We start from the raw sequence: 26,217 nt of genomic DNA, 5'->3' as shown, positions 1-26,217 counted from the left end.
ACTATCTGAGGCATTGAAGGAGAACTATCTTAGGTATTGAGGGAGCACACTCTGAGGTGTTGAGATAGCACTTTCTGAGGTACTGAGGGGACACTTTCTGAGCTATTGAGGGAGCACTATCTGACGTAATGAGGAAACACTTTCAGAGGTACTGATGGAGAACTATCTGTGGTATTGATGGAGCACTTTTTGAGGTATTGAGGGAGCACTTTCTGAGGTACTGAGGAAGCACTGAGGTATTGAGGGAGCACCTTCTGAGGTACTGAGGAAGCATTATCTGAGGTACTGAGGGAGCACTATCTGAGGTACTGAGGGAGAACTATCTGAGGTACTGAGGGACCACTTTCTGAAGTATTGAGGGAACACTTTCTGAGGTATTGAGGCATCACTATATGAGGTATTGAGGAAGCACTTTCTGAGGTATTGAGGGAGCACTTTCTGAGGCATTGAGGGAGAAATAACTGAGGTACAGAGGGAGCAAGTTCTGAGGTATTGAAGAAGCACACTCTGAGGTACTGAGGGACAACTATCTGAGGTATTGATGTAGCACTTTCTGAGGCACTGATGGAGCACGATCTGAGGTACTGAGGGAGCACTTTCTGAGGTATTGAGGAAGCACTTTCTGAGGTATTGAGGGAACACAATCTGAGGTACTGAGTGAACAAGTTCTGAGGTATTGTGGAAGCACCCACAATATTGGGGCGGCACGGTGGCACAGTGGTTAGCACTGCTGCCTCACAGCGCCTGAGACCCGGGTTCAATTTCCGACTCAGGCGACTGACTGTGTGGAGTTTGCACGTTCTCCCCGTGTCTGCGTGCGTTTCCTCCGGGTGCTACGGTTTCCTCCCACATCACAAAGATGTGCAGGGTCAGGTGAATTGGCCATGCTAAATTGCCCGTAGTGCTAGGTAAGGGGTAAATGTAGGGGTATGGATGGGTTTCGCTTCGGCGGGTCGGTGTGGACTTGTTGGGCCGAAGGGCCTGTTTCCACACTGTAATGTAATCTAATATAATCTAATCACCCTCTGAGGTACTGAGGGAGAACTATCTGAGGTACTGAAGGAGCACTATCTGAGGCATTGAGGGAGCACTATCTGAGGTACTGAGGGAACAAGTTCTGAGGTATTCAGGAAGCACTCTCTGAGGTACTGAGGGAGAACTATCTGAGGTACTGAGGGTGCACTTTCTGAGGTATTTAGGGAGCACTTTCTGATGTACAGAGTGAGAACTATCTGAGGTACTGAGGGAGAACTATCTGAGGTATTGAGGGAGCACTTTCAGAGGTATTGAGGGAGAACTATCTGAGGTATTGTCGGAGCACTATCTGAGGCAATGAGGGTGAACTATCTGAGGCATTGAGTGAGAACTATCTGAGGTATTGAGGGAGCACTATCAGAGGTATTGAGCTAGAACTATCTGAGGTATTGAGGAGCACTATCTGAGGTATTGAAGGAGAACTATCTGAGGTATTGAGCGAGCACTTTCAGAGGTTCTGAGGAAGCACTATCAGAGGCACTGATGGAGAACTATCTGAGGTATTGATGGAGCACTTTCTGAGGTATTGAGGGAGCACTTTCTGAGGTAGTGATGGAAGACTCTCTCAGGTATTGAGGGAGCACTTTCGAGGTATTGAGGGAGAACTACCTGAGGTATTGAGGGAGCACTTTCTGAGGTACTGAGGAAGCACTATCTGAGGTATTGAGGGAGCACTATCTGACGTACTGAGGAAGCATTATCTGAGGTACTGAGGGACCCCTTTCTGAAGTATTGAGGGAGCACTTTCTGAGGTATTGAGGCACCACTATCTGAGGTATTGAGGAAGCACTTTCTGAGGTATTGAGGGAGCACTTTCTGAGGTATTGAGGGAGCACTATCTGAGGGACTGAGGGAGCACTTTCTGATGTATTGAGGAAGCACTTTCTGAGGTATTGAGAAAGCACATTCTGAGGTATTGAGGATGCACTTTCTGAGGTACGATGGAGAACTTTGAGGTATTGAGGGAGCACCATCTGAGGTCCTGAGGGAGCAAGTTCTGAGGTATTGAGGAAGCACACTCTGAGGTACTGAGGGAGAACTATCTGAGGTATTGAGGAAGCACTTTCTGAGGTATTTAGGGAACACAATCTGATGTATTGAGTGAGAACTATCTGAGGTAATGAGGGAGCACTTTCAGAGGTATTGAGGGAGAACTATCTGAGGTATTGAGGAGGCACTTTCTGAGGTATTGAGGGAAGACAATCTGACGTACTGAGGAAGCACTAGCAGAGGTTCTGAGTAAGTACTATCTGAGGTACTGAGGGAGAACTTTATGAGATATTGAGGGAGCACTTTCTGAGGTACTGAGGGAGAGCTATCTGAGGTACTGAGGGAGCACTATCTGAGTTATTGAGGGAGAACTATCTGAGGTATTGAGGAGCACTATCTGAGGTATTGAGGGAGAGCTATCTGAGGTATTGAGCGAGCACTTTCAGAGGTTCTGAGGGAGAACTATCTGAGGTATTGAAGGAGAACTATCTTAGGTATTGAGGGAGCACACTCTGAGGTACTGAGGGGACACTTTCTGAGCTATTGAGGGAGCACTATCTGACTTACTGAGGAAGCAGTATCAGAGGTACTGATGGAGAGCTATCTGTGGTATTGATGGAGCACTTTCTGAGGTATTGAGAGAGCACTTTCTGAGGTACTGATGGAACACTCTCTGAGGTATTGAGGGAGCACTTTCGAGGTATTGAGGGAGATCTACCTGATGTATTGAGGGAGCACTTTCTGAGGTACTGAGGAAGCACTATCTGAGGTGTTGAGGGAGCACCTTCTGAGGTACTCAGGAAGCATTATCTGAGGTACTGAGGGAGCACTATCTGAGGTACAGAGCGAGCAGTTTCTGAGGTATTGATGGAGCTCTTTCTGACGTACTGAGGAAGCACTAGCTGACGTTCTGAGTGAGTACTATCTGAGGTACTGAGGGAGCACTTTATGAGGTATTGAGGGAGCACTTTCTGAGGTACTGAGGGAGAACTATCTGAGGTATTGAGGGAGCACTATCTGAGGTATTGAGGGAGAACTATCTGAGGTATTGAGCGAGCACTTTCAGAGGTTCTGAGAGAGAACTATCTGAGGTATTGAAGGAGAACTATCTTAGGTATTGAGGGAGCACCCACTGAGGTGTTGATGGAGCACTTTCTGAGGTACTGAGGAAGCATTATCTGAAATACTGAGGGAGCACTATCTGAGGTACTAAGGGAGAACTATCTGAGGTACTGAGGGACCACTTTCTGAAGTATTGAGGCAGCACTTTCTGAGGTATTGAGGCACCACTATCTGATGTATTGAGGATGCACTTTCTGAGGTATTGAGGGAGCACTTTCTGAGGTATTGAGGGAGCACTATCTGAGGTATTGAAGGAGAATTATCTTAGGTATTGAGGGAGCACTCTCTGAGGTATTGATGGAGCACTTTCTGAGGTATTGAGGTAGCACTTTCTGAGGTACTGAGGGGACACTTTCTGAGGTATTGAGGGAGCACTATCTGACGTACTGAGGAAGCACTGATGGAGATCTATCTGAGGTACTGATGGAACACTCTCTGAGATATTGAGGGAGCACTTTCGAGGTATTGAGGGAGAACTACCTGAGGTATTGGGGGTGCACTTACTGAGGTACTGAGGAAGCACTATTTGAGGTATTGAGGGTGCACCTTCTGAGGTACTGAGAAAGCATTATCTGAGATACTGAGTGAGAACTATCTGAGGTACTGAGGGACCAATTTCTGAGGTATTGAGGAAGCACTTTCTGAAGTATTGAGGGAGCACTTTCTGAGGTATTGAGGCACCACTATCTGAGGTATTGAGGAAGCACTTTCTGAGGTATTGAGGGAGCACTTTCTGAGGTATTGAGGGAGCACTATCTGAGGTATTGAGGAAGCACTTTCTGAGGTATTGAAGGAGCACTTTCTGAGGTATTGAGGAAGCACTTTCTGAGGTATTGAGGGAGCACTATCTGAGGTACTGAGGAAGCACTTTCTGATGTATTGAGGAAGCACTTTCTGAGGTATTGAGGAAGCACTATCTGAGGTACTGAGGGAGCACTTTCTGAGGTATTGAGGAAGCACTTTCTGAGGTATTGAGGGAACACAATCTGATGTATTGAGGAAGCACTTTATGAGGTATTGAGGGAGCACTTTCTGAGGTATTGAGGGAGAACTATCTGAGGTACTGAGGGAGAACTATCTGTGGTATTGATGGAACACTTTCTGAGGTATTGAGGAAGCACTTTCTGAGGTACTGAGGGCGCACTTTCTGAGATATTGAGGGAGCACTATCTGAGGTACTGAGGGAGAACTATCTGAGGTACTGAGTGAAAACTATCTGAGGTACTGAGGGAGCACTTTCTGATGTATTAAGGGAGCACTATCTGAGGCATTGAGGGCGCAAGATCTGATGTACTGAGGGAGCACTTTCTGAGTTATTGAGGGAGCACTATCTGAGGTACTGAGGGAGAACTATCAGAGGTACTGAGTGAAATCTATCTGAGGTACTGAGGGAGCACTTTCTGATGTATTAAGGGAGCACTATCTGAGGCATTGAGGGAGCAATATCTGAGGTACTGAGGGAGCACTTTCTGAGGTATTTAGGGAGCACTTTCTGAGGTACAGAGTGAGAACTAGCTGAGGTTCTGAGTGAGTGCTATCTGAGGTACTGAGGGAGCACTATCTGAGGTATTGAGTGAACACTTGCTGAGGTACTGAGGGAGAACTATCTGAGGTATTGAGGGAGAACTATCTGAGGTATTGTGGGAACACTATCTGAGGCATTGAGGGAGCACTATCTGAGGTATTGAGATAACACTTTCTGAGGTACTGAGGGAGAACTATCTGAGGTATTGTGGGAGCACTATCTGAGGTATTGAGGGAGAACTATCCGACGTATTGAGGGAGAACTATTTGAGGTATTGAGGAGCACTATCTGAGGTATTGAGGGAGAACTATTTGAGGTATTGATCGAGCACTTTCAGAGGTTTTGAGGGAGAACTATCTGAGGTATTGAAGGGAACTATCTTAGGTATTGAGGGAGCACTCTCTGAGGTATTGATGGAGCACTTTCTGAGGTATTGAGGGAGCACCATCTGAGGTACTAAGGGAGCACTTTCTGATGTATTGAGGAATCACTTTCTGAGGTATTGAGGGAACACAATCTAATGTATTGAGGAAGCACTTTATGAGATATTGAGGGAGCGCTTTCTGAGATATTGAGGGAACACTTTCTGAGATATTGAGGGAGCACTTTCTGAGGTATTGAAGAAGCTCTTTCTGAGGTATTGAGGGAACACAATCTGATGTATTGAGGAAGCACTTTATGAGGTATTGAGGGAGCACTTTCTGAGGTATTGAGGGAGAACTATCTGTGGTACTGAGGGAGAACTATCTGTGGTATTGATGGAGCACCTTCAGAGGTATTGAGGAAGCAGACTCTGAGGTACTGAGGGAGAACTATCTGAGGTACTGAGGGAGAACTATCTGAGGTACTGAGGGAGCACTTTCTGAGGTATTAAGGGAGCACTATCTGAGGCATTGAGGAATCACTTTCTGAGGTATTGAGGGAACACAATCTGATGTATTGGGGAAGCACTTTATGAGTTATTGAGGGAGCATGTTCTGAGATATTGAGGGAGCACTATCTGAGGTACTGAGGGAGAACTATCTGTGGTATTGATGGAGCACTTTCTGAGGTATTGAGGAAGCACTTTCTGAGGTACTGATGGAGCACTTTCTGAGATATTGATGGAGCACTATCTGAGGCATTGAGGAATCACTTTCTGAGGTATTGAGGGAACACAATCTGATGTATTGAGGAAGCACTTTATGAGGTATTGAAGGAACAAGTTCTGAGGTATTAAGGAAGCACTATCTGAGGTACTGAGGGAGAACTATCAGAGGTAATGAAGGAGAACTTTCTGAGGTATTAAGGGAGCACTATCTGAGGCATTGAGGGAGCAATATCTGACATACTGAGGGAGCACTTTCTGAGGTATTTAGGGAGCACTATCTCAGGTACTGAGTGAGAACTATCTGAGGTACTGAGGGAGAACTCTCTGAGGTACTGAGTGAGCAGTTTCTGAGGTATTGAGGAGCACCTTCTGACGTACTGAGGAAGCACTAGCTGAGGTTCTGAGTGAGTACTATATGAGGTATTGAGGGAGCACTTTCAGAGGTATTGAGGGATAACTATCTGAGGTATTGAGGGTGCACCATCTGAGGTATTGAGGGAGAATTATCTGAGGTATTGAGGAAGCACTATCTGAGGTATTGATGGAGCACTTTCTGAGGTATTGAGGTCGCACTTTCTGAGGTACTGAGGGAGCACTTTCTGAGGTATTGTTGGAGCACTTTCTGAGGTATTGAGGGAGCACTTTCTGAGGTATTGAGGGAGCACTTTCTGAGGTACTGAGGGAGAACTATCTGAGGTATTGAGGGAGCACTATCTGAGGTATTGAGGAAGCACTTTCTGAGGTACTGAGGGGAGACCTTCTGAGGTACTGAGGAAGCACAATCAAAGGTACTAATGGAGATATATCTGAGGTATTGAGGGAGCACTTTCTGAGGTACTGAGACAGAACTATCTGAGGTATTGAGGGAGCACCTTCTGTGGTACTGAGGAAGCACTTTCTGAAGTATTGAGGGACCACATTCTGAGGTATTGAGGGAGCACTATCTGAGGTATTGAGGAAGCACTTTCTGAGGTATTGAGGTAGCACTATCTGTACACAAATCTTTGAAATTTGCCACCCAGGTAAATAGTGCTGTGAAGAAGGCATATAGCATACTGGCTTTTATTGGTAGAGGAATTGAGTTCCGGAGTACTGAGGTCATGTTGCAGTTGTATAAGACTCTGGTGCGGCCGCATCTGGAGTATTGTGTGCAGATTTTGTCGCCATACTATAGGAAGGATGTGGAGGCACTGGAACGGGTGCAGAGGAGGTTTACCAGGATGTTGCCTGGTATGGTAGGAAGATCGTATGAGGAAAGGCTGAGGCACTTGCGGCTGTTTTCATTGGAGAAAAGAAGGTTTAGGGGTGACTTGATAGAGGTGTACAAGATGATTAGGGGTTTAGATAGGGTCGACAGTGAGAATCATTTTCCACGTATGGAGTCAGCTATTACAAGGGGGCATAGCTTTAAATTAAGGGGGGTAGGTATAGGACAGATGTTAGGGGTAGGTTCTTTACTCAGCGAGTCGTGAGTTCATGGAATGCCCTGCCAGTAGCAGTGGTGGACTCTCCCTCATTATGGGCATTTCAGCGGGCATTGGATAGGCATATGGAGGATAGTGGGCTAGTGTAGGTTAGGTGGGCTTGGATCGGCGCAACATCGAGGGCCGAAGGGCCTGTACTGCGCTGTATTCTTCTATGTTCTATCTTCTATGTTCACTATCTGAGGTATTGAGGAAGCACTTTCTGAGGTACTGAGGGAGCACTTTCTGAGGTATTTAGGGAGCACTTTCTGAGGTACTGAGTGAGAACTATCTGAGGTACTGAGGGAGCACTTTCTGAGATATTGAGGGAGCACTTTCTGAGGTATTGGGGAGCACTTCCTGAGGTACTGGGGGAGAACTATCTGAGGTATTGTGGGAGCACTATCTGAGGCATTGAGGGAGAACTATCTGAGGTATTGAAGGAGCACTTTCAGAGGTATTGAGGGAGAACTATCTGAGGTAATGAGGGAGCACTATCTGAGGTATTGAGGGAGAACTATCTGAGGAATTGAGCGAGCACTTTCAGAGTTATTGAGGGAGAACTATCTGAGGTATTGAGGAAGCACTTTCTGAGCTACTGAGGGAGCACTTCCTGAAGTATTGAGGGGACACTTTCTGAGGTATTGAGGAAGCACTATCTGAGGTACTGAGGGAGAACTATCTGAGGTACTGAAGGTGCACTGTCTGGTGGTACAGAGTGCAGAGGATAGAAAGGAACAAATGCAATTCCCTGATCATTTCCTCAGGGTCCCCGAGGCACTCTGGTGTCGTAGTTTGAAATGGAAGCCACTCCCCATTTCAGCAGATCCAGATCATTTTACACAATCAGTGAAAAATAACAGCAGCATGTGTCTGAAACATGGTTTGGGGGAAAACTTTCATCAATCTATTGTTACTTGTTGTTTGGAGACATTTTAGAAAATCAGGCACCCAAACAGACTAATGCTTTCGATGCAAGAGGTGGGGCACAGGAAGATCCAACAAGTCATCTGTAGCTGCTGTCTGTCCCCCTGGAGCAGTCATCATGTGAGATCATGGCTCAGTCCTCGGAGAAATCATTTCTCCATCAAAACCTCAACCATGCAGTGACTAGTCCTGCACACAGTGCTCCAGGTACAAACCAATGTAATGTCACCATAGCCTTACCAGAGCATGGGACAGCTCCTCATTACAGAGCGGTGTCTGGTGGGGATGTAAACAGAGGGTCACCATGGCCCAGCTGAGGGGAGAGGTTTGGAAGGAGAGTCCTTCAGAGTAACTCTAGCTAGTGTGGTAAGCTAACTGCCCAGCCAACTGAGCTAACCAGTCAGGGAGAGAGAGAAACAGTCAGGGAGAGAGAGAGAGAGAGACTGCCCGTGTTTGTGTGTGTGAAAGAGTGGATGCATGTGTATCTCTGTGTCTGCATATGTGTGCGTGAGAGAGAAAGTGCATGTTCATGTGAGAGTGTGTGGCTGTGTGTGTGTTTGACGGTGTGTGTCTCTGTGTGCATGTGTGTGAGTGAGGGTGTGTGTGAGAGAGTGTGTATGTGTGTGTATGTGTGTGAGAGTGTGTCTGTGTGTATGTGTGTGTGAGTGTGTCTGTGTGTGTGAGAGTGTGTCTGTGTGTGAGAGAATGTATCTGTGTGTCTATGTATGTGTGTGTCTGTGTGTGCATGTGTCTGTGTGTCTATGTGTGTGTATGACAGTTTGTCTTGTGTGCTAGAGAGTGTGTATGTGTGTGTGAGAGAGTGTGTGTCTGAGTGCATGTGTGTGAGAGTGTGTCTATGTGTATTTGATGGAGTGTGTATCTGCGTGTGTATGTGTGTGAGAGAGAGTGTAACTGTGTGTTTTTGTGTGTGAGAAAGAGTGCCTGTGTGTGTTTGAGGGATCGTGTGTCTGTCTGTGTGTATGTGTGTGAGAGAGAGTGTGTGTGTGAGAGACAGAGAGTGTGTGTGAGAGAGAGAGTGTGTCTATGTGCGTGAGAGTGAGTAGGTGTGTGAGAGAATAAGAATGTGTGTGTGAGAGTGTGTGTGTAAATGAGAGAGCGTGTGTATATGTGTGTGTGAGAGAGAGTGTGTGTCTGTGTGTGCATGAGAGAGAGTGTCTGTGTGTGTGAGAGAGAGTGTTTCTGTGAGAGAGAGAGAGTGTGTCTGCATGTATGTGTGAGAGAGCGTGTCCATGTGTGTATTTGAGGGAGCGTATGTCTGTGCGTGTATGTGTGAGAGAGAAAGTGTGTGCTTGTGTGTGTGTGTGAGAGAGAGAGTTGTGCCTGTGTGTATGTGTTTGTGAGAGTGTGTCTGTGTTTGTGTTTGAGGGAGTGTGTGTGTATGTGTGTGTCTATGTAAACAAGCCAATCTTATTGGGTGCCCGTGAATATAAAATCCAGCTGCTGTTTCAGATGAATTGGTCCTTGTGTCTCCAAAGACACAAAAGCTGTAAGAGTGACTTAACTGGGGGAAAGAGAGTGCTGTTCATTCCAGTGGAGATTCATCCAGTAAACCTTCCCCACACACGAACATCCCTCTGGCAATGCAGTGACTAGTCCTGCACACAGTGCTCCAGGTACAAACCAATGTAATGTCACCATAGCCTTACCAGAGCATGGGACAGCTCCTCATTACAGAGCGGTGTCTGGTGGGGATGTAAACAGAGGGTCACCATGGCCCAGCTGAGGGGAGAGGTTTGGAAGGAGAGTCCTTCAGAGTAACTCTAGCTAGTGTGGTAAGCTAACTGCCCAGCCAACTGAGCTAACCAACCTCACTCCAGGGGCATGCCCTGTATAACCCACTCATAGCCAGCCTGCACCTCAATAGGAGCAGGAGCAAGGCTATTCGGCCCCACCCTAACCCAGGAGGGAGAGCACGGGAAGCTGATGGATGAAACAAGCCCCTCCCATCTGGCCGTCTGAAATGGAGCTGGAGGACAGAGCACATCTGGCCTGCTGTTTGCTTCCCCGTGACTGGCCTGCTCCACCTTACAGTGAGAGACTGAGGGGAACCTCAAGGAGATTTCACTTCTCACTGAGAGGCTGCAACTCCAATCCAAATCAGGCTGGTTCCCTCCGAGACTCACGGAAGAGGGCAGCACTCTACAGATCAGGCCCTTGTGTCGTCCTAACCTCCAGTGTGTGGGCCAAGAGCTGGGAGGTAGTGTTAAGAACATAAGACCATCCGAAATAGGAACAGGAGACCATCCAACCCCTCGAGCCTGCTCTGGTATTCAATAGGATCGTGGATGATTCAACATTCGATTTGGGAACTGAAACTAGGACAATACAGAGACAGAGAATCAAATTATTCTGCCATGAGGAATCATCAGAAGAAAGCACACACACACACGGACACACACACATGCACAGACACAGACACACACACAGACACACACACAGACACACACACACACAGACACACACACACACAGACACACAGACTCACACACAGACACACACACTCACTTACACACACACAGACACACACACATACCACGCACGCACGCATACACACACAGACACACACACACACACACAGACACGCATACACACACACACACACAAACACACACAGTGGGATTCAGGCCGTCTGTGGGAACGGGGAGAGACAAAGGAGCAAAATGCCAGAGAGGGATCTGATCCCATAGATTTCACTGCTTCCCTCTCTCTCTGCGGCTCTCATGTCTATTTCTGTGTTCCCAGTTCTCTCTCCCACATCTTTCCTTCAATCCCTATCTCTCAACATCCTTCACATCTCTGTCCAATGTACATTTCCCAGTGTTCTGCAAATCTCTCTCTGCATGTCTGACAGCTCTGTGGGATCTTGCTATTCCTGTCTGTACATCACTCTAGCCACATCACAGCCCCCACCACCACCCCACTCTCTCAGCTCTATCTCTCTGCTGCTGCAGCTCCTCTCTCTCTCTCTCTGTCCTATCTCTCTACCTGGGATTTCCGTCTTGCTGTCTGCCTGAACTTCTCTCCCTGTCTTTCTCTCCCCATTTTCGCCTTGTATCTGTCTGACATTGTATTTCTCTTCCTGGAGTTTCACTCTCTCTCTCTCTGTCTCTCTCTGTCCTGCTCTCTCTCAGTTCTTCTCACTTCCTCTCCCCTTTCCCCCCCGTCTGTCTTTGTCTTGTTCTCTCCCTCCCTCACGCTGTCTGTCCGTCCATCTCTCTTTCTCTCCTGTAGTTTCTCTCCCTCTTTCTCCCTGGACCCCTCTGCTCTGTCCCAATGACTGGGGAAGGGGCATTGGGAAGAGTTTGCCTCAGTGCTGGTCTCTCCCAGGATTTAACCCGACTGTGGGGAGGGGGTGAATGGAAGGAACATTTAATACTTTTCTGAGTGCGTCTGAAAAAGAGAAAAAGAGAAAGAGAAAGGGAGAGTGACAAAAAGAGAAAGACATGGAGAGAGTGGAGATGGAGAAAGTGGAGAGAGAGAAATGGGCAGTGAGAGTCAGGGAGGTGGAGTGAGAAAAGGACAGAGTGAGAGAGACAGGGAGAGAGAGAGAGTGAGAAGGACATATATGGAGGGAGAAGGACAGTGTGTGTACTTGGCGATGGTTTTAGAGTGGGATCTTGCCGTGCATTACAGCAGTCAGTGTCAAAATGCGAGTTAGTCTCTGCACTATGTCCTCCAGCCCAGGGGCTGTAAGTCTGCATGGGAAGGGGGAGAGTGGGAGACACGGAGGGAATGGGACAGCCAGAGACAGGGGGAGGGTTTGATGGGGTTTTGGGGTTGGTGGAGAAAGGAGGGACTGTTGTCATAGAGAGATGGAGGGAGGGATAGCATGTGATGCAAAGTTTGAGACAGGGTAGAGAACAAGTCTTCACACGAAGGATCGTCAATGAGGCCATTCAGGGGCCAATCCTGAGGATCCTGAAGAGGACCAGGATCATTTAATGGGGCAGGGGGATGATGGGCAGAAAGGACTCCATCTGTGATGCAAACCTTCTGCAATTCTCGGACTGAGATCTTGCTGTACATTAAAATAAGTCACAGGCCAGTCAGTCAACGAAGACACATTTACCGGTGTGAGAAAGTGAGGACTGCAGTTGCTGGAGAGTCAGAGTTACAAAGTGAGGAGCTGTAGAAGCACAGCAGGTCAGCCAGGAGAGTCGATGGTTCAGGCCTGACCTGCTGGGCTTTTCCAGCTCCACACTTTTCCACTCAACTCCCTCTGTCCCAGGGACTGGGGCTCACAGCAATGTTGGGGGCAGCAAAATATTTGAGGGGGGCACTGTTGGTGAGGTAGGTATTTGGGAGGGAAGATATTGGGGAAGGGAATAAATGTGGGAGGAGAGTGAAAATGATGGGCAATTGTTTTTAGGGGGTTCAAAACTGGGTGAGCACTTTCAGGTCTGAAATAAAGAAAAAGAGAAAGGGAGGTTGAGAAAAAGAGAGAGAGGTAGAGAGAGTGGGGATGGAGAAGGGGGATGAGAGAAAGATGGGGCAGAGACAGACAGTGAGACGGAGGGTGTGAGAGAAAGGCAGATTGAGAGAAAGAGACAGATAGGGAGAGAGAAGGACAAAGAGAGAAGGGGAAGTCAGACTGAGAGAAACAGGCGTTGAAGCATGGACAGACTGAAGGGGTGACACTCAGTATTCCAGTTGGTTCCAGCTCCCGCACTCAATGGTTTTTCACACTCCCTCTCTCCCATGCTCCTGGGGTTTCCTTCAGCTTGTCTCACTCCCTTTCTCTCTCCCTCTCTCTGGGTGGTGAGCTGGTCTCTGTCCCTTACCATGTTGGTCACCTCAGAAAGCCTCCAGAAAATTCAAGAGATCAGTCTGCAGGTGATCCCTGGTTTTGTTCATTTCTGGATGGTTTCCCAGAACTTTCTATACTTCTGGCCAGTCAGGAGATTCAGTGAATAGTTTGACGCATTGCTGATCATTTGGATGGCTTGTTCCTGTTAGTTTCTTTGTGTAGCAGGACCTGGTGCCTTCCTATCTGGGCCCTCCTTTGTTTGGTCAAGACGTTGTTAGGGATATGTCTGCCCAGGGGACCTGTTGCCTTTGACATTATGCTGATGGAATAACCATCTGGCTGCTGTCTGGCTTTTGTGGTTTGGGAGTATAACTTGTCCAATATACCCAGCATCTCTTGGCTGTCTATCTGTGTTTTAGCAAGGAGGCCGCAACATTTCACCCATTCCCCCTCCCCCCACCCAGTCTTTAGAATGGAAAGAAGCGTATACAATGAATTACAATCTTAATTTTAAAAGCTGGTTATGTTTGATGTTAGAGTAGCCTGCTGTTTGAGCGAAAGACATTTTGAACATTGTCAAACCGATTGTCAGATGGCTGATAAGTGATATCATAGAATCCCTACAGAGCAGAAACAGGCCCTTCAGCCCATCGAGTCCACAAAGACCCTCTGAAGAGAATGCAACTCAGATCCATCCCCTGATGATATCCCTGAAACCCTGCATTTCCCATGGCTATTCCAGCTAACCTGAATATCCCTCGACACTATGGGCAATCTGTCAAAATGTGAGTTATTGAACAGTGGGAGAAAACCCGTGCAGACGCAGGGAGAATGTACAAACTCCACACAAACAGTCGCTCAGGAGTGGAATCAAACCCACTCTGCCGCCGTGAGATAACATTGCTAACCACTGAGCGACTGTGGCACTCCTAACTGTTTCGTCAAAACATATTCCGTTCTGATAATCCATACAGAATTGTGATGCATAGCCAACATCCAGTGAGCAGAATAAATGCAAGGGAATGAGACCTGCTGGCTCAAACTCCTGGAATTCCCTCCCTAAGGACATTGTGGGTCCACCACCTGCAACAGTTCAAGGAGGCAGCTCAACACCAAAACCAGCTCCCGAGCAGCTACGGACAGGAAATCAATACTGGGCCCAGCCAGGAACACTCAAACGTTGCAAATGAATGAAACTGAAGGTGATCACCCGGAGAGTTCCATCTACCTTCCAGTCCCTGGGGGTGTTTCCAGGCATTATTCACCATGATCGTACCCATCTGTTGCAGTCTGCAATTCTAACCACCGGTACCCCGAGATATATCAAGGTGAGTGCGGTTAGGACCACAGCCGATGTGAGAGGAGCCGAATTCGTTAATAACAGGCGGTGGGAATGCCGTGGTACGGGCCTGTTCCTTCACATTTACCTAAGTGTGGTCCCTGTCAATGTCCCCTCTATCTCCACCACATGTGGGAGGGAATCATAATAACCCATCCAAATACCTTTTTTAATGTAATCCGATACTTTCGACTTCAATGATCCCCATCCAAACTTTGTCACTTGGGATAATTGGAATCCCTCGCACCAAACCCAGTGCACCACCGAAAGTGTCCTTACAGCTGTTACTAAACCAGCCCTTGGTGAGCTGCTGAAACTGACAGTGAGACATGTTGGTGTGGGTGTTCTCCTGGAACAAATATTTACGCTGTTTGTCTCTAAGCCGGGATGGGATTTTTCTCGAGCAGTGAGGACCGCTGCCTTCTTTCATCATGGATGCCCCTCCCTCACTGTTGTCCCTCAGGGAGGGCTGAATGGCCTGGTGGACAAAGTCACATGGTGATTAATTTAGTTTGTTTGTCAGCATCCAGTCCGTGTATGACAGACTGTCGGTCTGTCTCATCCAAAAATGTATCTGGGTTTGAGACAGGATCAAACAGAGTGGCATTTTTGGTGCTGCCCACCAGGTGGGTGCCTGGAATGGCTGTTGTGTACGGAGTGAGACCATCAGCTGTCTGACACTGGGTAACCACAGGGTTCATGGAATCGGGGTCCGTCTGTGGGTCAGCGCTGGGGGCAAAAGGAGCAGTTAGCTGGGAGAAAGGCAGTGGGAGTTCCCATCTGTGGGCGGGCGTGGATGTGTCAGGGAGGGGCCTGTCATTATCTCCCTGGGGATGTAGAATCCCAAAGGCACACACTATCCATTCTGGGAGGAGCCCTGGTTCCCTCGGGATTGTATTTGCTCCTGGGACCTCCTACTAGGGCCTGATGTGTGTTGCTCAGTATTGCAGGTGTACAGGACCCATGCAGCTGCCTGGAGCTCATACACTGTCCTTCCAGATTGTCAATGTAACCTGAGGCTGCCTCCCCATCCTCAGAGACCCCCCTGTCACTGGATTGGGCTCTTCCCAATTGTAACTGGAGTAGTCCCATGTGGGTGAACTTTTCCTGCAACGTTCTGTCCTGCTCATTGTGTCAGAGACCTAGCTCAGTCACAGCCTGTAGGTTTCCCTGGGGTGACTGGATCCCAGCCAGGGATCCTCCAGGCTATCGGCAGTGGAGTGAGCTTTCCATATTCCTTCCCCAGTTCTCTATGGGCTTCTCACCACAGCTCCTGTGCCAGGAATCCTTCGCTGCAAGGCCAGGCTGGCTTCCTGCCAAATTCTGCAGGACTGTTTCACATTTGTACCGGTTCGTGTTCATGTTGCTTTGGCTGCTTCTGTATTATGGGACACCTGGGTATGTTCATAGAGTCACAGAGTTCTGCAGCATGGAGGCAGGTTCAAACTGGCCCATCCATGCTAACCCCGTTTCCCTGCACTTGGCCAATATCCTTCCAATATGTTCCTTTCCATGTATTTGTCCAAGTGCCTTTTAAATGTTATTAAATGTATCCTCCTTGTCTACTTCCACTGGTAGTTCACTCCGTATGTGTATCACCCTCTGGAGAAAAGGGTTGTCCCTCGGGTTCACTTTTAATCTTTCCCCTTTCACCTTAAACTAATGCCCTTTCGTCCTCAATGTCCCAAGCCTTGGATAAAGACTGAGTGCATTCCCATGCCTCCCATGATCTTATACAGGATAAGGATACCCCTCAGTCTCCTGCACACTAAAGGCAATGCCTTAGCTTGTCCAACCTCTCTCTATAACTGTCTAGTTGAGTTCTGGCAACATCCTTGTAAATTTCGTCTGCACTCTTTCCAGTTTAATAACATCCTTCCGATAGCAAGGTGGCCAAAACTGAATCCTGTACAACTGCAACAGAACTGCCCAACTTCGATATTCCATGCTCTGACTGATGAAGGGCCCAGTCTGCCAAAAGCCTTCTTCACTGCCCTGTCTACCTGAGTTCAGAGAGCCGTGCTCCTGGAATCCAAGGGCGCTCTGTCCCACTACACTCCTTCAGGCCCTACCATTCACCATGAAACCCCTGTCTTGATGTGACTTTCCAACATGCTCGATGTCGCCCTTGTCTGTATTAACCTCCATTTGCCATTTCTCAGCCCAATTCCCCAGCTGATCAAGGCCCTGTTGCAATTGCTGAGAACCTTCCTCACTTATTTTAGTGTAACCTGCAAACTTACTAATCATGCCTTAAACATCCTCATCCAAATCATTGATCTCGAAAACAAACAGCAATGGGCCTAGCACTGACCAGCTCACTGGCTCAGTGGTTAGCACTGCTACCTCACAGCACCGTGGATCTGGGTTCAATTCCAACCTCACAGGATACTCTGTGTGGGTTAGATCCTGTTAGGGTTAGATTTCCTACAGTATGGAAACAGGCCATTTGGCCCAACAAATCCACACCGACCTGCCGAAAAGTAACCCACCCAGAGCTATTCTCCCTGCCCAATATTTACCCTGGACGAATGCAACTACAATTCTGGGCAATTTAACATGGCCAATTCACCTGACCTGTACATTTTTGGATTGTGGGAGGAAACCGGAGCACCCGGAGGAAACCCACGCAGACACGGGGAGAATGTGTAAACTCCACACAGACAGTCACCGGGGGCTGGGGTCGAACCCGGGTCCCTGGCATTGTGAGGCAGAGTGCCAACCACTGAGCCACTATTCCACACAAATTGAGTTTGTACCATCTCCCCATGTCTGCGTGGGTTTCCTCTGGGTGCTCCGGTTTCCTCCCACAATCCAAAGATGTGCAGGTCAGGTAAATTAGCCATGCTCAATTGCCTATAGTATTCACGGATGTGTAAATAAGTTGCGTTAGTCAGGGGTAAATATAGAGTACCAGGGTAAGGGAATGGGTTAGGGTGGAATAATCTTCAGAGGACCAGGAGACGTGTTGGACCGAAGGGCCTGTTTCCACAGAGGAGGGATTCTATGATTCTGAGACACACCACTAGTCACAGGCCTTCAGTCTGACTATTACCCTCTGCTTCCTACCATCAAGCCAATTGTGTACCCAGTTAGCCAATGCCCCCTGGATTCCGTGCGATCTAACCTTCCGGCGGGGGGGGGGGGGGGGGGGGTGAGTGGTGAGTGCAGAGTTGTGTAGGTATCAGTAAGGAAGGGGGAGATTGCAGTGTTGGGTAGGGAACAGTCAGGAAGGGAGACATTACAGTGTTGTGTAGGGATCAGTCAGGGAGGGGGAGATTACAGTGTTATGTAGGGATTAGTCAGGGAGGGATTGAGTGCAGTGTTGTGTAGGGATCAGTCAGGGAGGGGGTGAGTGCAGTGTTGTGTAGGGATCAGTCAGGGAGGGGGTGAGTGCAGTGTTGGGTAGGGATCAGTCAGGGAGGGGGTGAGTGCAGTGTTGGGTAGGGATCAGTCAGGGAGGGGGTGAGTGCAGTGTTGGGTAGGGATCAGTCAGGGAGGGGGTGAGTGCAGTGTTGGGTAGGGATCAGTCAGGGAGGGGGTGAGTGTAGTGTTTGGTAGGGATCAGTCAGGGAGGGGGTGATTGTAGTGTTGGATAGGGATCAGTCAGGGAGGGGGAGATTGCAGTGTTGGGTAGGGATCAGTCAGGGAGGGGGTGAGTGTAGTGTTTGATAGGGATCAGTCAGGGAGGGGTGAGTGCAGTGTTGTTTAGGGATAGAGGGAAATCAGGAGGGCAAATCAGGAGTACACAACACTGCACTCAATCCCTCCCTGACTAATCCCTACATAACACTGTAATCTCCCCCTCCCTGACTGATCCCTACCCAACACTGTAATGTCTCCCTTCCTGACTGTTCCCTACCCAACACTGCAATCTCCCCCTTCCTTACTGATACCTACACAACTCTGCACTCACCACTCACCCCCCCCCCCCCCCCCCCCCCCCCCGCCGGAAGGTTAGATCGCACGGAATCCAGGGGGCATTGGCTAACTGGGTACACAATTGGCTTGATGGTAGGAAGCAGAGGGTAATAGTCAGACTGAAGGCCTGTGACTAGTGGTGTGTCTCAGAATCATAGAATCCCTCCTCTGTGCTTTGGCAAATAGGTTTAAGGAGAATCCAAAATGTTTTTACAATTCCATAGAGGACAAAAGGGTCACTGAGGAGAGAATAAGGTCCCTCAAAGATCAAGACAGCCTGCACGTGGAGCTGCGGGAGATGTGGACATACTGAACAAGTATTTCCTGTGGAGAAGGACAAGTAAGATATAGAATAGAATGATGCTTTGGGAAATATCTTTGGGAAATAGATGATGTCATCTTGCAAAATATCCACATTACAGAGGAGAAGGTGTTGGATGTCTTGAAATGGTTAAAGGCGGATAAGTCCCCAGGACCTTATCAGGTATACTCTCGATCTCTGTGGGAAGCTGGAGAAGTGATTGTTGTGCCCCGTGCTGAAATATTTGTATCATCGATAGACACAGGTGAGGTACCAGATGACCGGAGGTTGGGCTAACGTGGTACTACTGTTTAAGACGGGTGGTCAGGACAAGCCAGGGAACTACAGACTGGTTCGTCTGACGTCAGTCATGGGCACGTTGAAAGACGGATACATGAGGGACAGGAATTACATGTGTTTAGAAAGGCAATGTCTAATTGGGGATAGTCAGCATTGCTTTGTCCGTGGGAAATCATGTCTCAAGGTATTGAGATGTTTGAAGAAGTCACAAAAGGATTGATGAGGGCAGAGCGATGGATGTGAGTGATATGGACTTCAGTGAGGTATTCGAAAAGTTTCCACATGGGAGCTTGGACAGCAAGGATAGATCTCATGGAAAACCAGCCATTTGGATACAGAACTGGCACGAAGGTAGACGACAGAGGATGGTTGTGGAGGGTTGATTTTTCAGACTGGAGACCTGTCACCAGTGGAGTGCCACAAGGATCGGTGCTGGGTCCACTACTTTCCATTAATTATATAAATGATTTGGATGTGAACATAGCAGGTATAGTTAGTAAGTTTGCAGATGACACCAAAATTGGAGGTGTAGTGGATAGTGAAGAATGTTACTTCACATTACAACGGGATGGTGAACTGGTGGGCTAATGGGCTGAGGAGTGGCAGATGGAGCTCAATTCAGATAAATGGGTGGTGCTGCATTTTGGCAAAGCAACTCTTCACAGGACTGATACACTTAATGTTTAGGTCCCAGGGAGTGTTTCTGAACAAAGAGACCTTGGAGAGCAGGTTCATTGTTCCTTGAAAGGAGAATTGTGGGTCGATAGGATAGTGAAGAATGTGTTTGGTATGCTTGCGTTTACTGATCAGGGCATTGAGTAGATGAGTTGGGAGGTCATGTTGTGGCAAAACAGGACATTGGAATAGTCACTGTTGGAATATTGCGTGCAATTCTTCTTTCCTCCCTATCGGAAGGATATTGTTTAAATTGAAAGGGTTCAGAAAAGATTTACAAAGATGCTGACAGATTGGAGGATTTGAGCTAAAGGGAGAGGTGAAATGGGCTGGGGCTGTTTTCCCTGGAATGTCTGAGGCTGAGGGGTAACCCATATGGAGGTTTATAAATCCATGAGAGGCATGGTTAGGATTAACAGACAAGGTCTTTTCCTTGGGGTGGGGTGGTCCAGAACTGGAGGGCCGAGGTTGAGGGTGAGAGGGGAAAGATATAAAAGGAACATAAGGATAACATTTTGATGTGGAGGGTGATGCGTGTATGGAATGAACTGCCAGATGAAGTGGTGGAGACTGGTAGAGTAACTGCATTTAAAAGGCATCTGGATGGGTATACGAACAGGAAGGGTTGAGAGGGATTCGGGCCAAGTGCTGGCAAATGTGACGAGATTATGTTAGGATAGGTGAGTGGCGTGGATGAGTTGGACAACGAAGGGTCTGTTTCTGTGCTGTACATCCCTATGACTGTAAATGTTTTCCACTGTCCATTACCAGCCATACACTTCACTGTTTCCCCTGTTTACCTTGGTCAGTTCTCCTCTCAAAAACATGTCAATGGCTTTGGTTGTGATTGTAGGGTGTGCTTTATGGTCATTTTAAAAATCCATCATCTCACTGAATTCCACTATACTGCAATTTCCCCAAGGATATCTTAGTGTGACATTACTCCTTCCCTCAGCGTCATCACCCAATGGTCGATCTGAGACAGTCACGTCCCTGGCCGTTTGCACAACGTGTTATTCAAACAAACACTGACAGAAACATTCAAAGAGGAGTTCCGATAACATCACTTTTGCCAATGTGACTGTCCCAGATTATACAAAGACTGAAATCTCCCAAAATGATCACAGTGCCTTTGCGTTACACAGGAATTCATTGGAATGTGTAACAGGGTTGAGCAATGAAATGCTGTTCGGCAGCCTCTAAACTCTTCTCCTGCTTGTGTTTTTGACACGTGCTACCCAGAATCTGCATTCAGGCTGATTCAGCTTCATCATCTGAGGCCAAGTGCTCTCTCTGTCCTGCCTTTGTTCCCCATTACTGTCAGGGTTACCCATCCTGCACTCCCTGACACCCCTCAAGGAGGTGGACAATAGAATATTCATGTTCCACCTTTTGTTCACAGTGTCACCACTAAACCTAATTTATCTCTGTACCAGAGACCTTATTGCAGAGACTTTAGCCAGTCCAAAAAAAGTACATTACGATTGACTCTTTCCACAATTTCTTGTCACAGTCCAATTCACTGATGTACAGTTTCAGTTAAACTCTGTCTCTTCCTGTTCCTTTCTGCTTGTCTTCAGCTACATTGCCATTTCTCTTTGGATTTGGAAAGCTCCTTTCACCTGAACCCTGGCCCTGCAACCTCTCTGTCAGCTGAAAGTCCTGTCCATAAGCCTACCGACATGATTGGCCAGGACCCTGGTCCCAGCAATGTTGTGTTTAATTCACTCATGGGATGTTGCTGTCTCTGGCTGGCCAGCATCGCATGCCCACCCCGAGCTGCCCTTGAGCTGAGTGTTTTGGTGGATCATTACAGAGAGCAGTTTAGAGTCAACCCCATCGCTCTGGAACTGGAACATGTGTAGGCCAGACCTGCTGCCTATAACAGATTTCCCTCCTGAAAGGATATTAGGTAGTTAGATGGGTATCCTGGACACCGGCATTAACATCTGGATGAACAGTTGGGTGAAAATAACACGAGGCCATCACCTGTCCCACTCATAGCTCACCCGTCAGTGAGTACTGATCCCCGTGCACCATGAATCACAACCCTTTCATCATGACCATCGTGTGATCCTGATACCGTGCTGCACTCTGGTGATATCACTCAATCTCTCTCCATGTGGTATCCCTCACTGTGTGGTTCTAATTGCTTCCTCTGTCAACTTCTCTCGCTCTTGCAGCTATTCCAGATCCTGAGCCAACAGAATTCCCCACTCCAGAGAGACGCAGCTGCACAGGCCAGGGATGGAGACTGGGATTTTCCAGGTCTCTGTGGGACTCAGTGCCATCCTCCATGTGTAACTCTGACTGCATCAGTCTAATTTCCCATTCTGTCTGCTTCCCTATCTCCTGTAGGTACTCAGGATGTTCCTGTCTCAGCCGAATTCCTAACTCCTGTCTCGTCCATAACCACATCAAAGACGCTTGGTCAGCCAGAAAGAGATGGAGAGGGAGGTCTGGAACCTTCAGTAAATCCTGCAGCCGGTAAGATCACTCACAGTAAACAGCACAGTGTGGAGACAGTAGACTTCTGTATTCAGACCTGGAAGGCAGGACATAGATACAGAGCTGGGCAAGGAACAGCAACATTCTAGGCTTCATTCGCACCACCTTGTGAGGGTCCTGCTTTCACCTCTTCTGTACTGGTCCTCACTGATACATCTCTCTCTGACTCTCTCTGACTCTCTGTCTCTTTTTCTCGATCCCCTCTCACTCCCTCACTCTCTATCTCTCACCCTCTCACTCTCATTCTCTCTCTCAGCCCCTCTCTCACCTTCTCTCTCTTGTCCACTTATCGCACTCTTTCTCTCTCGATCTCTCAGACTCTCTCTCATTTCCGTCCCTTCACTCACTCACTCACACTTGCACCTCTCTCTCTCCCGCTCACCCACTCTCTCGCCTGTCTCTCTTGCTCGCTTCTCACGCTCCCCATCTCTCACCCCTCACTCTCTCTCTCCACTTTCTCTCATTTTCTCCCCCATCTCTGGCCCCTCTCTCTGCCCCCTCACCCCCACTCTCTCTCTCTCCACTCTCTCTCCCCCACTCTGTCCCTCCTCTCTCTCCCCCCTCTCTCTCACCCCGCTCTCTAACCCCTGTGTCTCCCGCTCCCCTCACTCTCCCCCCTATCGACCCACTCTCTCGACCCACTCACTCGAGCCCCTCAATCGACCCTGTCTCTCGACCCCACTCTCTCAACCCCCTTCTCTCGACCCCCCCTCGACCCCCTCACTGGATCTCCTCTCTCGACACCCCTCTCACGATCACTCCCGTCGAAAGCCCTCACTCGACTCCCCTCACTCGACTCCCCTCTCTCGACCACCCTCTCACGACCCATCCGACCCCCTCACTCGACCCCCTCTCTCGACCCCCTCTCTCGACCCCCTCTCTTGACCCCCTCTCTCAACCCCCTCTCTCGAACCCCTCACTCGACCCCCTCTCTCGACCCCCTCACTCGACCCCCTCACTCGACCCCCTCACTCGACCCCCTCTCTCGACCCCCTCTCTCGACACCCTCTCTCAACGCCTGCACTCGACCCTTTGATCTCCCATTCTCTCTCTCTAATCCATCTCGCTCTAACCCCTTTCTCTCCCCTATCTTTCCCCTTCTGTTTCCCCTTCTCTCTCCCCATCTCTCCCGCTATCTCTCCCCTATCTCTCCCCAATCTCTCACCAAATCCCTCCCCAATCTCTCCCCCAGTCTCTCCCCAATCTCTCCCCTTATCTCTCCCCCTTATCTCTCCCCTTGTCTCTCCCCTTATCACCCCCCCTCTCTTCCCCTCTCTCTTCCCTCGCTCTCTCTTCCCCTCTCTCTTCCCCCACCTCTCTGTGCCACACCGCCCTCTCAATTACCTCTCTATCTCCCTCACCTCTCTCTCTCCCCACCTCTTTCTCCCCCTCTCTCTCCTCTCTCTCTCCCACGCTCTCTCGTCCCCTCTCCCCTCGCTCTCTCCCACTCTCTCCCATTCTCTCCCCCTCTCTCACCCCTCTCTTCCCCTCTCTCTCCCCTTCTCTCTCCCCCTCTCTCTCTCCCCCTCTCTCTCTCCCTCTCTCTCTCCTCCTCCCTCTCTCCCCCCCCTCTCTCCCCCTCCCTCTCTCCCCCTCTCTCTCCCCCTCACTCTCGCCCCCTTCTCTCTCCACACTCTCTCTCTATCCTTCTCAATACTCCCCTCTCTCTACCCCTATCTCTCTACCCCTGTCTCTCTACCCCGTCTCTCCTCTCTCTCCCCTCTATCTCTCCCCTCACCACTTTCCCTCTCACCTCTTCGATCTCCATCTCCCCCTCTCTTCCCCACTCTCTACCCCGCTCTCTGTCTTCCCCCTCCCCGCTTCTCCCATCCCTCTCCCCCACCCTCTGTCTCCGCCTCTCCCTCCTCAGCCTCTCTCTCTCGCTCTCTCCCTCTCTCTCTCCCCCTCTCTCTTTCCCCATCTCTTGCCCCCTCTCTTGCCTCACACTCTCACCTTTTTCTCTCTCTCCCAATCTCTCTCTCGCCCCTCCCTCTCCCCCTCTCTCCCCACACTCTCTCTCTGCCCCCTGTCTCTCCCCCTCCCTCTCGCCTCCCTCTCTCCCCCCTCCTTCTCTCCCCATCCTTCTCTCCCCGTCCTTCTCTCCCCCTCCATCTCTCCCCCTCCCTCTCTCCCCTCCATCTCTCCCGCTCTCTCGCCCCCTCTTTTGACCCCCTCACTCTGTCACCTCACTCTCCCTCCCCCTCTCACTCACTCCCTCTCCCACCCCCCACTCTTTACCCCTCCTCTCCTCCTCTCCCCACACTCTCTACACCTACTGTCTCCCCCCACTCAATCCCCCCACTCACTCCCGCTCTCTATCTCCCCACCCTCTCTCTCCCCCTCTCCCTCCCCCTCTCTCTCACACTCTCTCTGTCTCCCCTCTCTCTCGTCCCCCTCTTGGTCGTCCCCTCTCTCGCCCCTCGCTTTCCCGCTCACTCTCCCACTCTCCCTTCCCCTCTCTTTCTCCCCGTCTCTCTGCCCATTTCATTCACCTCTCACTCTCTCCCCCCTATCTTGACCCTCTCTCTCGCCTCCCTCTCTCCCCCCTCCCTCCCCTCTCTCTCTCACACCCTCTCTGTCTCCCCCTCTCGCTCGTCCCCCTCTCTCGCCCCTAGCTTTCCCGCTCGCTCTCCCCCTCTCCCTTCCCCTCTCTTTCTCCCCCTCTCGCTGCCTGTTTCACTCTCCTCTCTCTCTCTCACCCTCCTTGCCCCCTCTTTCTCCCCCTCTCTCCCCCTCCCTTGACCCCATTCTGTTGGCCCTACTGCCCTCTTTCGCCCTCCTTCTCTCTGCCCTTCTCTCCGTGCCCCTCTCTCTTTCCCCTCACTCTGTTAACCCTCTCTCCCACTCTCTCTCCCCCTCTCCTCCCTCTCCCCCTCTCTCCCCCTCTCCCCTCTCTCCCCTCACTCTCCCCCTCTCTCTCCCCGCTCACTCTCCCCGCTCTCTATCCCCCTCTCTCTCCCCCTCCTCTATCCGCCCTCTCCCTTGACCGCTCTCCCTTGTTCCCCTCCCCTTTTTCGCCCTTCTCTCTCTTCCCCCTCTCTCTTTCTCCTTCTCTCTCTTCCCCTCTCTCTTTCCCCATGTCTCTCCCCCCACATCTCTCTCACTCACCTCTCTCTCCCATCTCTCTCCCTCTCCCTGCTCTCGCGACCCCCCCGTCCCCTCTCTCTCCACCTCTCTCTTCCCTCCCTCTCCCCGCACTCTCTCGCCACTCTCTCACTCCCTTTCTGTCCCCCCTCTCCACTTCCCTCGCCCCTCTCATCTCCCTCCCCTGTCTCTCTCCCCGTCTCTCTCTCCCTCGCTCTCTCACCCCCGCTCTCTCTCCCACTCTCCTCCCTCTCTCTCCCCCACTCTCTGCCCCCTGTCTCTCATTCCCCGCTCTTTCACCCCCGCTCTCTCACCTCCCTCATTCCCCTCTCAACCTCTCTTACTCTCTCTCACCCTGTCTCTCCCCATCTATCGCTCCCCCTCTCTCTCCCTCACACTCTCCCGCGCTCTCTTCCGCCTTTCTCTCGAAACTCTCTCTCTCTCCGCCCCTATCTCTCCCCATCTCTCTCCCCTCTCTCTCCCTGCTCTCTACTCCCCCTCTCCCCCCTCACCCCCTCTCTCTCACCCCTCTCTCCCTTTTTCGCGCCCCTCTCTCACTCCCCCTTTCTCGCCCCTCTCTCACTCCCCCTCTCTCGCGCCCCTCTCTCGCACCCCTCTCTCACCCCCCTGTCTCGAACTCACTCTCTCGCCACCCACACTCGTCTCCTCTCTTGTCCCTTCTCTCACCCCCCTCTCGCTCTCCCTCGTCTCTCCCCGTCTGTCTTCCCGTATCTCCCCCCTCCCCCCTCCCCTCTCTTTCTCCACCTTTCTCCACGCCTCTCCCCCTCTCTCTTCCCCCGCTCTCTCTCCTCTCTCTCTCACTCTCCCTCTCACCCCCTCACTCACCCCCACACTCTCCCCATCTCTCTTCCCCCACTTTCTCCCCCCGCTCTCTGTCTCCCCTCTCCTGCCCTCTCTCCCCTCTCTCGTCCCCTCTCTCTCCCCTTCTCTCTCCCCTTCCCTCTCCCCCCACCCCTCTCTCTTCCCTCACTCTCTCCCCTCTCTCTCTCCCTCTCTCTCTCACCCCCTCAATCACCCCCACACTCTCCCCATCTCTCTTCCCCCACTTTCTCCCCCCGCTCTCTGCCTCCTCTGTCCCGCCCTCTCTCTTCTCTCTCCCCCCTCTCTCCACACTCACTCTCTCCCCCTCTCTCTCGCCTCTATCTTCT

The 26,217-nt window shown here is 50.0% G+C and overlaps 1 long non-coding RNA gene across 1 annotated transcript in view; it reads left to right on the top strand.

Annotated features, from left to right (window-relative positions):
* The window catches only part of LOC148141510 (uncharacterized), a 62,017-nt gene that overhangs the window by 9,591 nt on the left and 26,209 nt on the right, over positions 1–26,217 (top strand). The window contains exon 2 of the long non-coding RNA XR_015752542.1: positions 21,815–21,943. This is a non-coding gene — a long non-coding RNA (uncharacterized LOC148141510). The remainder of the gene's footprint in view (positions 1–21,814; positions 21,944–26,217) is intronic.

Source organism: Chiloscyllium plagiosum, unplaced genomic scaffold, assembly GCF_037043375.1.
Source record: "Chiloscyllium plagiosum isolate Xiang-an unplaced genomic scaffold, Cpla_swu_hap1 HiC_scaffold_33, whole genome shotgun sequence".
In the NCBI taxonomy this organism is placed as follows: Eukaryota; Metazoa; Chordata; class Chondrichthyes; order Orectolobiformes; family Hemiscylliidae; genus Chiloscyllium; species Chiloscyllium plagiosum.
Note: the sequence above shows the minus strand (reverse complement) of the source record. Positions and strands in the feature narration are given on the sequence as shown.